We start from the raw sequence: 16,095 nt of genomic DNA on the forward strand, positions 1-16,095 counted from the left end.
ACAGAGCCCCTGTTACAGCAATTGCTTCACAAAACTTGCATCAATTTTCAATGGCAGTGTTAGCAGTTAACTGTACTAAAGAACCAATATACATAAACACCCTGAAAAATCAAGTAATTAACTTCTTCTTTCAAGTCTAAGCATTTCACTGATGCATCCATAAGACTCTATAGAATTTAAGAAAGAAGGTAATCAGTAATGTTATTGTAAGATAAAACAAGCAATTACACTTTTTAAAAGAAACAGAAATTTTCTTTTCCTATTTTAGTTTTTTAAGAACTAGAATCATTGGGAATGATTAAGTGATGTGAGTGCATTTCTCAGTGGTATCATTTTCTGGTTTTTAACAACATAATTTTCTGTATGTTGACACACTAAATATCCTAACAAGAAATGTTTCCTCGAGGTTGTAGGAAATAGTCACACTTGTCCCAGACTCTCTTGTAGGCCCCAACAATACAACACTGATCTGATCAGCCCTTGTGTTGTGATGGAGTAAGGAGTGACCTCCAAGAAAGCGAGCTCCTTTGTTCATGGCAATAAGCCACCCAGAGTTGACTCCCCCTCAGAAGACCACACTTGCTGTAAAGTACAGCATTTCAGTGCATATCCAGGTCCCCCAGAATTCCAGTGAGAAACCTGACCCAGGCGTCCTCGTGACTCAGGCCTCTCCCTAACTCCAGTGAGACAAGCCAGAATGTTTCAGCTCCCAACACAGCACAGATCTCAAATATAATGTGACTCAAAAGTAGTCGGTGAGATGCTGCCCCTTTGGCGAATGTCTGATTGGCTCCAGAGGAAAGATTCTAGAGAGCCCAGCCCAGAGCACACATCTCGGGGGAGTGTTCAGGACCTGGGTTTCTGGCAGCATCTGGGCTCAGGGATTAGCAGGGCTCTCTATGTGCTCACATGTGAAACATGCAGGCTGTGGAAGCCAGTGGAGCTTTCTGGAGCCAAAGCACTGGCCCACCTGCAAGGTTCTTACCTCACCTCACCACCACCCATGGAGGGAGGCTATGAAGTGCTTCCAGCCTCTTCAGTACTATAATGTCAGTTGACTTGAATTGACTAATACCATAACACTGTGATGGAATCTTCAAGGAAAGATGCTAGAACAGTCATGCTATTACAGAGCTGAGGGCAGCAAGAAAAGCTGACCACCTGACCCCAGACCAAGCTAAACGGACTATCAGTCAGGAACAAGGCTGAGATTTTCGTTTCTGTGCAGCATATTTCCTTTAATTAAAAAAGTTATGGATAAGCCAGATACAAAAGGACACGTATTGTATGATTGCACTTATAGGAGGTACCCAGGGTTCTCATATTCATAGAGGCAGGAAGAAGGGTTGTTGCTAGGGGCTGGAGAAGGGGAATGGAAATTGTTTAATAGGTTAGAGTTTCTATTTGGGAAGATAAAAAATTTCTAGAGATGGATGGTTGTGCTGGTTGAACAATAATGTGAATGTACTTAATGTCATTAAAAATAGTTAGAATGGTATATGATATGTTATGTATACTTTATCACAATTTAAAAACTATGGAAATATTCATTGTGATTCTTTAATTATGCCATTTGAAGATTGTGTCCCATTTAGCAGTTTCTTTCTATATATGTGCTGGTCTCCCCACAGGGCATTAGACTGTGAGATTCCTAAGGGCAGGGACTATTTATAATCTATCATTTTAGCCCTAGAGTACCTGGTACAAAGCCCTAACAGCATAATGCTGGATAAATCCTATATGAAAGGAAAAAACAAATGAACACATGGACTCCAAATTCCCTCATTGACAAAGGCCATGCCACTGCACCATGTTTTTTTAAAAGCATTTTCACAGAATAGTAAAAACAATGAACACTATTACTGTTTTACATTCAGAGTAAATAAGATTTTCAATCCAGGAGAGATCAAAGATGGTGGAGTAAATAAACATTGTGCCTGCATCCTTCCATGAACATGCTCAAAGTACAACTAAATTATAGAACACTCAACCCGGAGAACCATCTGAAGTCAAGCCAAACAGAAGTCCTATAACTAAAAATATAAAAAAGAAGCCACGTCAAGACTGATAGGAGGGGTGGAGAAGTGGAACAGCCCCAAACCTCCCTGTGGTAGTTGAGAGGAGGGATATCTTAGCTGTGGGGGTTCCCCCTGGAGGAGTGCGGGACCCCACTGTGAAAAACAGTGGGGATCCAACCATTCAGGTGGGACAGAAGGCTGCAAAATTCGAGACGTCCTCTTAAATGACCTGCATACAGACTCACTCACTCACAGGCACTCACCTTGGGCTCCAGCTGAAGGATAGTGACTTGGGGGGCTCAAAGACATAAGGGGGTCAGACTGAGGAGTGTGGCTTCAGGGGCAGGACTGGAGGACAGTTGGCACTTTCATGGTGAGGGATCCCTCTCCTGTGCAGCTGCAAGGTGGGCGCCATCTTTCTTATGTTGAACCCGCCCCCACAGGCCAAACCTGAATCTGATTCACCTGGTGAGCTCTGCTGCTCTGCCCTGCTGACTCAGCCGAGACCCCACCCCACCCAATTCGCACACCACCAGGAGGCACTTTCCCTAAGAAAGCCACTCCCACATTGCATTCTTTCTTGGAAAAATATAGGAGTCCACAGGCCCCAGGTGGCAGCAACTGGCCTCAGTGTGCTCTGAGACTTTTGCTGAGTTGCACCAGGCTCAGCACTGGCACTAAAACGTAGTCTACATTAACTTGGGGACCACAATTCTTCCCACTCTACTGACTCCCTGAGACCCTGCCTCATCCAACTCACATACTGTATGAGGCTTTATCAGTGGCTGAAACTTAATGGAGCTGGCAGGTGGCAGCAGGCCTCCAGGTGTCCTGACTTTTTGCAGAGTTACCCCAGGTCTGGTACTGGAGGCGACCATCTGCAGTTCACAATGTGGCCTCTCCCCTGTGCCTCTAGGTTTAGCATAGGCAGAACACAACTGCAAATCACTTTGTAGCTCCTATTGGGTAGCCCCCAGCCAGTTACAGGCAGTGTCTGACCTGAGCCTGCAGTGGGTCCCCCCTCCCCACCAAGAGTCTCCAGAACCAATATACTTGGAGGTTGGCTTCAGACCATAGCAAAGCACTATCCAACTAGCCCCACAAGAGGCATAGACAAGGGGTGGTTTCAAAAGGGACCAGAGCCTGCTGGGGTGAATCCCACTCAGTGGGGTAAGGCTCCTGCACAGCAGCCCATAAGCTGTGGACATAGCCAAACCCCACAGCCAGTCAGCGTGAGGGTCAATTCCAACCACTGATGTGCCAATAGTAATCAAGGCTCAACTATAACATGAGAGCACACACAACCCCACAAAGGACACTCCTGGAGCACTCAACTCAGGTGACTAGGCAGACTCTGCCATTGGGCTCCACAGAACACCTACTACATAAGGCCACCCAGCCAAAAATCGGAGACATAGCTGATCTACTGAATACATAGAAATAAACACAGAGAGGCAGAGAAAATGAGGAAACAAAGAAATGTGTCACAAATGAAAGAACAGGAGAAACATCCAGAAAAAGAACTAAATGAAATGGAGGCAAGCAACTTACCAGATACAGAGTTCAAAACAATGGTTGTAAGGATGCTCAAGGAACTTAGTGAGAACTTCAACAAAGAGATAGTAAGCATAAGGAAAGGCATAGAAATCATAAAAAAGAACCAGTCAGAAGTAAAGAATACAATAACTGAAATGAAAACTGCTCTAGGAGGAATCACCAGCAGACTAGATGAAGCAGAGGATCAAATCAGCAATTTGGAAGATCAGATAGCAGAAAACACGCAATCAGAACAGCAAAAAGAAAAAAATCTGAGGATACTTTAACAGACCTCTGGGACAATATCAAGCTTAACAACATTTGTATCATAGGGATACCAGCAGGAGAAGAGTCAGCAAGGGATTGAGAACTTATTTGAAGAAATAATGAAAAAATTTTCCTAACTTGGTGAAGGAAATAGACATACAAGTCCAGAAAGCACAGAGTCCCAAACAGGATGAACCCAAAGAGGCCTACACCAAGACACATTATAATTAGAATGGGAAAAGTTAAAGACAAAGAGAGAATCCTAAAAGCAGCAAGAGAAAGGCAACTAGTAACTTATAAGGGAACTCCCATACAATCGTCAGCTGATTTCTCAAAAGAAACCTCTCAGGCCAGAAGGGATTGGCATGAAATATTCAATGTGATGAAAAGAAAGGACCTACAACCAAAACTACTCTACCCAGCAAGGCTAGCATTTAAAATCAAAGGACAGATAAAGAGCTTCCCAAACAAAAAAAAGCTAAAGGAGTTCATCACCACCAAACCAGTATTATAAGGAATGTTAGAGGGACTTCTTTAAGACGAAAAAAGATGGTCAAAAATATGAATAATAAAATATCTATCACTAATTGCTTTAATGTAGATTGCAATTAGAAAGCTCCAATCAAAAGGCATACGAGGGCTGAATAGATAAGAAAACAAAACCTTTACATATGCTGCTTACAAGAGACTCACTTCAGATTGAAAGACACACATAGAAAGTAAAGGGATGGAAAAAGATATTTCATGAAAATGGAAATGAAAACAACAAAAACAACTGGGGTAACAATACTTATACCAGACAAAATAAACTTTAAAACAAAGGATATAAGAAGAGACAATGAAGGACCCAGTAATTCCACTTCAGGGTACTTATCCAAAGAAACCTAAAATGCTATTAAGAGGGGACGTGTGCCTCTATATGTGCATTGCAGCGCTGTTTACAATGGCCAAGCCTTGGAGGCAGCCTGGGTGTCCATTGATGGAAGAATGGATAAAGAGAAGGTAGCACATGTATACAATGGAATATTGCTCGGCCATGGAAGGGAATGGGTTCTTGCCACCTACAGTGGCATGAATGGACCTGGAGGGTATTGTGCTGAGTGGAGTATGTCAGATAGAAAAAGACAGATGTAATTGATTTTGCTTGTATATGAAATCTCAGAACAAAATTAACAAACAAACAAAAACAAACTCATACATACAGAAAACATTTTGATTGTTGCCATTTGCGGGGAGAGGGGTTGGGGTGTGGGTGAAAAAAGGGGCAGGGATTAAGAAGTACAAATTGGTTGTTACAAAGTAGTTATGGGGATATATGGTATAATATAGGGGATACAGTCAATAATATTGTAATAACTATGTATGATGTCTGGCGGGTACTAGATTTGTTGGGGTGATAGATGGGAGGGAATTGGGGAGCAAGGTGAAAAAAGTGAAGGATTAAAAAGTACAAACTGGTAGTTACAAAAAAGAGTCATGGGTATTAAAGTAAAGCATAGGGAATATAGTCAATGATATGGTAATAACTATGTACAGTGCCAGGTGGGTATTAGACTAGCCAGGGGGATCACTTCTTAAATTATATAAATGTCTAACCACTATGCTGTACACCTGAAATCAATATAGAATAATGTTCAATGTCAACTGTAATTGATAAATTTAAAAGGGGGTGGTAAAAGGGAAGGGGAATAAGAGGCCCAAATTTCCACGCATAAAACAAATAAATCATGGGGATGTAATGTACAGCATGGGGAATATAGTCAATTTTGTGATAGCATGGTAAGGTGTCAGATGGTTGCTGGACTTACCATTGTGATTAATTTTTTTTTTAATTTTTATTGGGTAACATTGTGTTTTTTCCAGGACCCATCAGCTCCAAGTCAAGTCACTGTCCTTCAATCTAGTTGTGGAGGGTGCAGCTCAGCTCCAAGTCCAGTCACCATTTTTCAGTCTAGTTGCAGGGGGCGCAGCCCACCATCCCATGTGGGAATTGAACTGGCAACCTTGTTGTTAAGAGCTCACGCTCTAACCAACTGACCCATCTGGCCGCCCCCGTGATCACTTCTTTAGGTACATAAATTTGAATAACTATGGTATACCCCTGAAACTAATATAATATTGTATGTTAGCTATATTTTTAATAATAAAAAAAAGATTTTCAATCCAAAAAACAATGGTAAGTACATATATCTAGTCATACTGAAAGCTTCCTTATTCTCCACACAGCTCTCACTTCACTCTAATGAGAAGAAGGAGTGGTGGATGAATGAATGAATGAATGAATGAATGAATGAATGAATGACTTCTTGATCTACAGGGCTAGATTTTCCCTGTCCAGATATCAGAACGTTCCATGCAGTAAGTCTTTCCGGTTCCTGGAGTAGTACAGGAACCACCTAACATCTCTGCAGCTGAGACTTCCCTCACCCGTGAGACAGGAAGTGATCACCAGCTGCCCTCCCTGCTGACTCAGCCATGTGAAGCCTTTTACAGTAATCTGACTTCACTTCTCTGGTGCTTCTTTGGGTGAGGACTTTTTTATTTTCTGGGAAATCAGATCTTTCAGGCGCAGGAAACGCAACAGCAGAAGAAAGGAACAGCAGAGAAACACTTGCATTATCCAAAGCCAGAGAGACATATGTGCAGGGAACCGAACCTCCTGTCTCCCTCTGTTTTCCTTTCAGTGCTGAACAACCCTCCCAATGTCCTCGAATTCCTAAGATTTCTTTTTAAACATCTCACATTTGGGTACTAAATAAATTTAGCCATTAAAAATGCACTCCAGTCATTTTTAGTGAAGGATACATTAGCTGTTTGCAGAACAAAGCCAAAGTCTCATGACTAAAAGCTGCATACAAAAATAAGAGGTATTTTCTGGTTAGTCCAATAGAATCGCCATGAATTTGGTCAGGGCTCCTGGACTGCTTCATAAGATGTTCCTAACATCTAGAGAGAGCTCATAGTATGTCATCACAGGGAGAAAGCTCTTTCTGGGCTCCGAAATTCAGAATGACAGGAACTATCATTTGTGGCAATATCACGGAGGAGAGTCTGAAAAACTTCTAGCCACAAAATACCTAGATATGGTGTACAAGAATGAAAACATGGTTTTAAAAGCACAGCTGAGATCAGTGAAGGAAATCCCTGAGTCCGAAACAGCCTGAACACTGGATCAGGTGCCTGTGCAGTGGGAGCTCTGGCAGGGGGAAAAGTCACCTTGAGTTTCAAAACCACAGGCCACACTTCACACAAGTTTGGAGTTTAAATTTACTCACCTGTACGGTCTCGAAACCCCAAGTCAATTGAATAACATGAGAAGAGTCCCGATGGAGTAACATCACAGGAGCACTTGCTAAAGCAAATAAAAAAAACTGCTCTGTCCTCTGCTACATAGTGAACATTTGAAATAAAACTACAAAATGCTTTAGGAGACATGAACAAGCGTCCACCAAGACAGGAATCAACAGACACAACAGGCATCATGGTGACAAACCTCAAGAACCCCAAGCACATCCGATAATGAAACTATTAGAAAGAGTCTACAAATTGTGGTTTAAATAATTAAAATGTAAAATGGGAAATCACAATTATGAGAAAATAACCAGACTCTGTTAAAAAAAAAAAAAAAAAGACGATGCACATTTGGAAAATGACCAAATATAACTTCTAGAAATGAAACATGTATCCTTAAAAAGAAAATCTTGAACGGGTTTCAACCTCAGATTCAACAGTTAAGGAGAGAACTGGAGATCCAGGACATGGCTTAGAAGGAGATCACCTAGAGTGCAACACAGAAAGATAAAAAGATTTTTTAAATGAAAGAGAAGTTAGATGCAGAAGATAAAATGAGAAGCACCAGCACGTGTTGTATAGGAGCGCTAGGAAGAAAGAACAGAACATGACACGATATTTGAAAAGATAGTGGCCGAGCATTTTCTAGGACATGATGAAAATCAGATTCAGGAAGCAAAATAGTTCAAAGAAAGATACACAAAATGAGACACATTGTCAAGGAAAACTTCCAAACTGCAAAATTAAGTAGGAGGAAAGTACTTTCAAGAAAAAAAAACCAAGCAGCTTAACAACAGACTTTTCAATTGCAACAATAGTAGCCAGTAGTCGGTGGAATATTTCCAAAGCACTGAGAGATACAGAATGACCTTACTCAGTTTAAAAGCTGAAAATAGCAAAGAAACTTAGGCTCAGTCACAGATCATGCCTGGGCTTAGTCATAAGAAGTGACTTATGTAGGAATAACAGGTTTCATGGGGCTGTGACCTGTGCCATTGCACAGGGCCCAGCTCTTGGTCCAATGTTCTGTCATCAACTTGAAATTCTTAATTAGTGTTGAATAAGAAGCCTTGCAGTTCTAGTTTCCACTGGGCCCTACAAATTATGTAGCTGCTCTTGTATGTCAGCACTGAAGACTTAGGACCACTCAGAAGCAAGCAGCATTCTGTACAATGACTGGTCAAGTTCATTAAGACAAAGCAAACATTATGCAGAAAAATCTACATCTGGTAGCTTGAAAGACAGGAAGAAGAATATACACTAATATATTTGACAGGGTTTTTCAACTATAAGTGCTCATGTTCGTTGTACATGGGGAGGGGAGGAGAAACCAAGCTCCATCAAAGAAAGTACAGGAAAGAGTGAAAACAGCATCAAAAAGCAAACACCTTTTAAACCAGGTGACTTGCCCAATGCACCAAGGAGCTGAACAAAAAAGGAGTGCGTAGAAATAGAGCTGGTGTTTGTGGAAAGGAAAATATCTTTCTCCGACACATCAATAGAAACTGTCCTCGTCATTGCTGAAGTCTAGTCACTTCACATGAGACGAGGGCCTTGTAGCAGGTTATGATGAGGAAAAGCTGCTGTGAAAGGGATCGTGCTGAATCTCATTGTTTCATTCTTTTGTTATTGGAATATTCTGCTACTGTTAGAAGGTGCCTTAAAAGGCAGGAAATACTAGCCATTCTAATATGAAACTATCTAATTCACTATATTTTGAAGACGTAAGTTTATGGCCTTAAGCAATAATGGGTTCTAGCCATTAAAAGAGCTTTTCACAATTATCCTGACTTTTGAAGAAATGAAGCATTAATTGGCCTATTTCTATTACATTTGCAGCCATCTTGGTCCATTAGACAAAAACAAAAGTATCAAACATCTATTAGAAGCTAAGCTACCGCTTTTAAGACTAAAATTCAGTGTTGCAAAATAGCCTTGTTACATCAGCACTAAAATGGAAACTTTCCATCTGCAGTTTCTGAGGTTTTGTGGGGTGGGATAGAACATGATGGTGTCAGGTGAAGTGGCGGATGAGAGACAGAGAGAGACAGAGGGACCGAGAGAGACGGGGGAAAGAGAAACAGAAGAGTCAGAGACAGAGAGAATGATGTTTCAAGTCTACTGAGTTCTGGGGGTCAAGTTTGCAGAAGATCTGAATAGTCTTTAAGAAACTACATATGACTGTCCTAGTTGAGGTAAAAAGTGAAGATTTCCTAGGAAATGAAATTAATGAGCACTTGGAAAGAAACTAATTGGGTGTAAGTAACGATTTCCTTTCAGTGAGTCATTCTCACATTGCAACAGGAGAGTGAAAAGTCTCCTTTGGAAGTCTTTCAGTATAATTCTACTCTTTGGTACTATAAAACACAGCTCTATGTGGCATGGTACCAACTGGCTCTTGGGGCGGGAGGATGAGCTCAGAAAGGGCTCTCCAATCTGGCTGCACACGGCATCCCCAAGCCCACACCACGACTGCTTTTCTCCTTCTGCCCACTCTTGCCCTCCCTTCCTCAGAGAACTCCGGGAAGATGATGAACTTGGCCAGTTTCTTCCCCTCCCAGGACAAGCTGTGGTGGGCGGTGGAGAAGACACTTGTTCTGGAAGTTTTAAAGAGAGGATGTTAAGGATCAGAGCTTGCCTGAAGACACAAAGAATGGTCTTCTCATCATGGCCTCCACCTAGATTCTTAGATTCTGCCTCCTTCGAAGATTCCTCCAGAGTGGCTTTGATGGCCAAATGTCCACTACTTCCTCTTTCGGCCTTTGGACGGCATCTTGAGTCAACAATGACACTTCTATTCAGCATGTGCTTCTCTTTGTACTTTGCGGATGTACATTTTGTGGAAATAAAAAAGAGAAGCTGTTTCTGCTGCTTTCCCTTGAAGGAAGGCTGAGGTCTGGCAGGGGGTTGCTTGTTGGATTCCAGCCAGATGCCCTGGATGAACCACACAGATGGGAGACCTTTCGTCCAGATGAGTCCACCACCTTTGCGAGTCCAATGAGTTGGACCTAATTAAATCCAAGGTCAGCACACTGAGAAAATGGGAAGAGGAAGAGGCAAGACAAGGTAAAATAAAGGGTCCTTAAGACAATGGAGACAGAGGGAAGAAAGGACAGTAATAGCAGAGTTCTAGAATTGTCGTTGGCTAACATCCTTCTCCCTTACAGGGTCTAGCTGGTGAGGACAGCAACCCAGAGACCAACGAGCAGCCAAACTTTCAAAGTCAAGATCTTTAAAAGCTACTGGGAGCTGGCGCCCTTTGGAGCTGAGAGGGGCATCTTTTCAAATGTGGTGCAGGTACACAGGAAATGTTTGAACATTCCCAGAATGCTGCAGGAAGCACAAATCAGAAAGTAATTCCCCCTCACGTTTATTGCTTATTTATAGTTAGTACATTGAGTGGATGTAACTGTTGCACAACAGCCTGTGGGCATGTTTGCAGGACGAATGACAGTTTCCAAAAAGAGAAGTTTCTGCTATTAGGACTTAGAATCCACCATCGGGAAACGCAGGCCAATACAAGCTGTCGGGGTCATTTTGTAACCTGCTTGCTTTTCCTCCCATCCGAGCTGCTGGTAATGGCTGCATGAAGGTGTCAGTTGCGAGAGTCTTCAGTCAAGACTTCCATAACCTAATACTGGAGGGTAAACCCTGGGTAGACCAGTAAAACTAATTATGTTTGGGCAAATCTCTACAGTGATAGAGGAGATGTGTTTACACAGTCACACACAGCCTGCCAAGAGACAAACATGTTGTAAATATTATTTTTAAGCTAAAAAAAAAAAAAAAAGCTCTTGAAAATGCACAGTTTGAGGAGGAGCTTAGTATAAAGATTCAAAGCCGTGAGAATTACATTTTCTTTAAAAAATGCACAGGAGATGGCAAAGTAGAAAAAAAAAAAATATATATATATATATATATGTATGTATATATATATATCTAGTGTTGTGTTAGAAAACATTTGAGGGCTGAGCGACTGAAGGGAAAGCTGAATTGACCGACTGATGCCCAGACTTTGGCTCCTGGGCAGCCAACCCAGCCCCGAGCAATGGGCTCCACCAGGCAGACCAGCGTCTTCCTCGCAGCTGGCACCATCACAGAAACTTACTTGTCCTTCTCTCACTTCCCCATTCACCCAGGATCAGAAGCAGTGAGCAAAGAGAAGGGAAGGAGGAACCGAAGGACACGGGCTCACGGTGGAATGAAGCCACCATGTGACCTCTCAGGGGAACAGCGGTTAAGAACAGTGGCCGCGAGTTTGAATCCTGCTGCCCTTTCAGGATGCTTGCCCTTCCATCAGCCACCACCTGTGGCTCTTTTTTGGAGTGTTACCTGGATGCTGTTAGAGCTTGCATGAGTAAGGAACCAGAAAAATGTGGGAATGTTTAAGGGGCAGCCCGTAACCAATGACCGATGGCTGATGACAGACAGGCATAGAAGCCCTGGTCCCCTCGCCCCCAGCATTGAGTAACAGATCTGTTACATGGAGCAACCTTGTTCAGAGGAAAATTTTTGGTTTCATTTGACTCTTGCCTAGAATAATGTCTAAGCATTTATCCCTGCAATGTGACATTGAGGCACTGTCTCCGCTTTATAAAAGTGATATCTTCCCTCTTTATTTGCTTTACAGTAAAGGCTGGTGTCAGAGTTATTTTGGAAGGGAGGGGGAAAACTATGGCCCATGCCATTGCAGTCTGCTCTCGCCAGGCTCTCAGACACCTGCAGAGCCCCTCAGAGGCACTCTTCTCCCTAATAGTACCCTCACCTACTCCCCCATGTCATTGCTTGTTACCTAATACTTACACCATTCCCCACCAACAATTCCTGTGTCTCTCTCAGCTGATCAGAGGACTGGGAGAGGACCCCCGACCTCATTGCTGCAGATGGGGGTACCATCTCTGCAGCTATGTAAAAAGGGGTAATTGCCAACTCTTGACTGTGCCACTTCAGAAGGAGTTTCTCTGTAAACAGTAAATGGGAAGTACTATGCCTACCATTCAGAGCTGTTGCAGAGCCATCGCATGTGAACTCCCAGCCCCGGTCCTGACAGGTGGTAACTGTTTCATATGTGTAATGTGTCAGGATGGACGAGGCCGCTGATGGAGGGAGGAATGTTATGTTTGGGGATGTGGTGCTCCCTTCCCACCTACCAAGTGCTGGTATGTAGAAATCCAAACCCATGACCCAGATCCAAATTTCTGAATTCTCAAATTCAGTGCATTATTCACACACCATGAGGACCCCATAAATCGTTTCTGCATTACAGAAATTCTGCGGAAGTATCCAAAATTCTCAGACACCTTCACTGGTGTTCTGACCACCGATCTACGGAAGTCATTTGTCCTGAAGAATTTGTTTAGTGATGCTCATAACTATGATTTTTGCCCCTGGTTCATCAAGGTTCTCTAGAGAAATGGACCAATGGGATGAGTGTGTACCATGGGGCCTGGCGAGTCTGGAATCGATCTGCAGGGCATGCCGGCAGGCTGGAGGCCAGGGAAGAGTTGCTTCCAAAGTCTCAAGTCTGGAGGCAGAATATTTCTTCCTTGGGAACCTCAGTCTTTTCTCTTAAGGTCTTCAACTGATTGGATGAGGCCCACCCACGTGGTGGAGGGTAATCTGCTTTCCTCAAAGTCCACGGATTTCATTGTCATTCACACCAAAAAACAAAACAAACAAACAAAAAAAACCTTCACAGTCATATCTAAACTGATGTTTGACCAAAACTGGGTACGATAGTCTTTCCCGGTTGACACATACAACCGTCATGCCCCTGTGGCATTTGTTTGTAATCCTTATAGCTGATATAGCTGTAGAGAAGGGTGAAGTCTAGAAGATGAGCTATAGAACCTTATAGGGTGAAGCTTCTTTCGTTAACTGTAAGCTCCTGGAGAGAAGGGGCCACATTGGATTGGATTCTGGTCTCCACTGCCAAACCCAAGCACATGAAATGCAGCCATCCTGCCAAGGAATTCTGCCCAGGACACAGGGTCCTCACAGCTGTAACTGCTCCCAATCTCCAAGAAGAGCAGGCACAGTGTTTTCCTAGGATTTGCGTTCATCTTTACAAAGAATGTGGAATAAATGACGTCCTCTCCTGAGCTGGTGATTCTCCTACCTCTAAAGTTGAGTTTTCTCAAATTTGGTATCAGGTCTAGTGCACTGAGCTCCTCCATTAAGGGCTGATTATTTAATTCAAGTTTATTTCACTAGTAATGGTGATAAGAATGAGGGTGCTGGCTTCACCCATCAATGTTAGATTCGACACAATTTGGAAGCCAAAGGGTGATGATGATGATGCTATTAAAAAATGTACTCATTTCTAGTTTTCTTAAACACCTTAGAGTAAGATAATACAAGCACCAAGGACAATTAGTCATTAAATGCAAAGGAAATTCAATCTGTAAAAGTATACAATGAGCTCAAGTGCCTTTAAAAGTCCCTCAGCTTGGTCTGAGTAATTCCCAAGTTTCCAATTCTTACCAAAGCCTCCGCCGAGTTTGTTGTGGTGTGGAGGGAATGGGGGGACGCTGGGTGGCAGCAGTTTTTCCCCATTACAGCGCTTGAGAAAACCATCAGCTTACTCCAGTGCTGGGCCTTCCGGCATGGAGCAGATGGTGGCAGAGGGTTGGAGGAGGACCAAGCAGCTGAGCTGGGCAGGTCGAGGAATCAGCTCGGCCGCGCTTTTGCTGTCTCCCAACCCTGGGCCCCCTCCGCGGCTTCAACACCCAATAATGCCCCTCAGTGGGCTGAGAGCCCTGAGATCCACCAGGCAAAGGGGGACCACAGTGATGGGTATGGGGTGGGGGCAGGGAGAGGAGTGGGGGAGGCTGCCAACCCAGCACCCAGCACTGGGGATGAGAAACATACAAGAATGAGCCCTACTGGAGACAGGTAGACTCCAGTCTTCAAACCAAAGCTCAGTGGGAAACTCATAAGCAAGGCAGGAGAGGCCGAGCTGCTTCCACTAACACAAGGGAAGGAAGAGTCCAGGGCTTCTCTCGGGTCCTCCTCCCTGCACCCTGCTTCATCTCCCTACTGGCTGCGTGGTGCACCCCCATCTGCCTTAGGGGAGTTAGGTGCTCTTCTGAGCCTTTGTTTCTTCATCCTGAAAAGCAGACAGAACACTTTGGAGGACTGTCGCGAGGACAGACAGCCCAGTCATTAAATAAAATGGTACACACGGCACCAAGCACAACACATAGGTGCCTAATAACGGCTCTGCCCATCCTCTTAATTGTTGGGGTGAAGGTGAAGAAGAAAGAAACGTTGTTTCTCAAAGTTCCCTGAGTCCCAGACAAACCCCAAGTTCGTCGTTGAATAAACAGTGGGAGACCCCAAAGGCATTGGGTAGTGTGCTGTCCCTGCTCAGTCTGCCTCAGACCACAACTGCCACAGAGCGGGCTCTCTCACTGGGTCCTCACACACCACTTGTTAATTCCACTTTTCCGTCCCTCTCCAAGGGCACAAATGAGTGACAAACCATTCCTTTCCCCGTGTTCTAAGATCATCCCACTGATGGGTTCTGGGGAGTGGCTCTGAGAGGGCCCATGGCCCTAGGTGGCCGATGCCCCTGCAGTTCTGCCCACAGCCACAGGTTCTGTAGCCAATGAGAACCTTGCTTCCCCTTGCAATGGGCCTTGGCACTTCCCTTCTGTGCCTTAAGGCTCTAAGGGATATAGCCGCATATGAATTCATCGCTAATTCTTTTCCAGGTAACTGCTGTGCTTTTACACCTTCTTAACCTTGTTCCAAAGTGGAGCTTCTGAAATTTGGTTACAACCCCCCAACTCCACCTCACTGAAGGACCCCTAAATCTCAAGAGGCACACTGTTTAGCATCCCCACCCCAGTTGTGGTTTTCCCCAAACCTATTTGTCACTGCCTGCTTCTGATTGCTGAAATATCCTTTATGGACACTTTCCCAAATAACAGTTATTCCTTAAATTAAAAGCATTCTGAAAAAAAAAGTGCAAACAATGAGTTCATTAATGTAGCATATTACACAGTAACATACTGGATAACAACAGCATTTATATATACAAACAGCAACCAGGTAGAGCACATAGTGAGGAAAATGGTGCCTCCTTCAAGAGTTTGTTTTCCACAATGGCAACACAATAACATACAAATAAACTTAAGACTCGTGCAAAATGTCTGAGAGAAAAAAACTTTAAAAATGCAAAAGAAGAGTAGAACCAATGGAAACACGTATCATGTTCTAAGAGAGGAAGATTCATTATCGTGTTAATTCTCCTTAAATTCACTTATAAATGTAATGTGACCTCAACACAAATATCAACTTTTTAGACTAAATAAACTGATTCTAAAGTTCATAAGGCAAATGAAGTAAGCCAGAGCAGTCAGGAAAAGGAAAAGAGAAGCAAGAGAAAAGAACAAAAGAGAAGGGGTGAGCAGAAACAGCCACCCCACATATCAAAGCACATCATACAGTGTAAATAATGACAACAGCATAGTCTGGCTAATGGACAGACAACACAGCCAGTGGAATAAGCTAGAAAATATAGAAAGAGACCCAATCCTAATCAGAAACTCAGTAAATTACAAATGTGACATGTTTAATCATTGTGGATGGGCCAGTAAATGAAACAAGACAATTGAAAGAGTTAAGTATGATCCATACCTCATACTTTGCAATGGCATCAACTCCAAATGGATCAAAACTATAAAAATGAAAGTACTAGAAGAAAGCATGAGCCAATTGCTATAGAACCTTAGAGTATAGAAAGCCTTTCTTTTACATAGAATCCATACCAAATAAAAAAAAAAAAGAGTGATTACAATTTTCTACCACCTAAATTTTTTTACAAATGTGTACACACACCCACATCATTAGCAAAACCAAAAGACAACAATGTGGAGTAAATATTCGCAACTCCAACCACAGACAGCTTATCTTCCCTTAACATAGAAACAGCTCTTTGAAATTGTTAAGAAAAAAGATCACACCAACAGTACAATTT

The 16,095-nt window shown here is 43.0% G+C and overlaps 1 long non-coding RNA gene across 1 annotated transcript; it reads left to right on the plus strand.

The window, feature by feature from the left end:
- The first annotated feature begins 9,600 nt into the window (after positions 1-9,600).
- Positions 9,601-11,889, plus strand: LOC141567894 (uncharacterized). Its single transcript, XR_012490873.1, has 3 exons — positions 9,601-10,178; positions 10,280-10,409; positions 11,252-11,889. It is a non-coding gene; the product is annotated as an uncharacterized LOC141567894 (long non-coding RNA).
- The last annotated feature ends 4,206 nt before the right edge of the window (positions 11,890-16,095 follow it).

The sequence above is a fragment of the Rhinolophus sinicus genome, linkage group LG12 (genome assembly GCF_036562045.2).
Source record: "Rhinolophus sinicus isolate RSC01 linkage group LG12, ASM3656204v1, whole genome shotgun sequence".
NCBI lineage: Eukaryota > Metazoa > Chordata > Mammalia > Chiroptera > Rhinolophidae > Rhinolophus > Rhinolophus sinicus.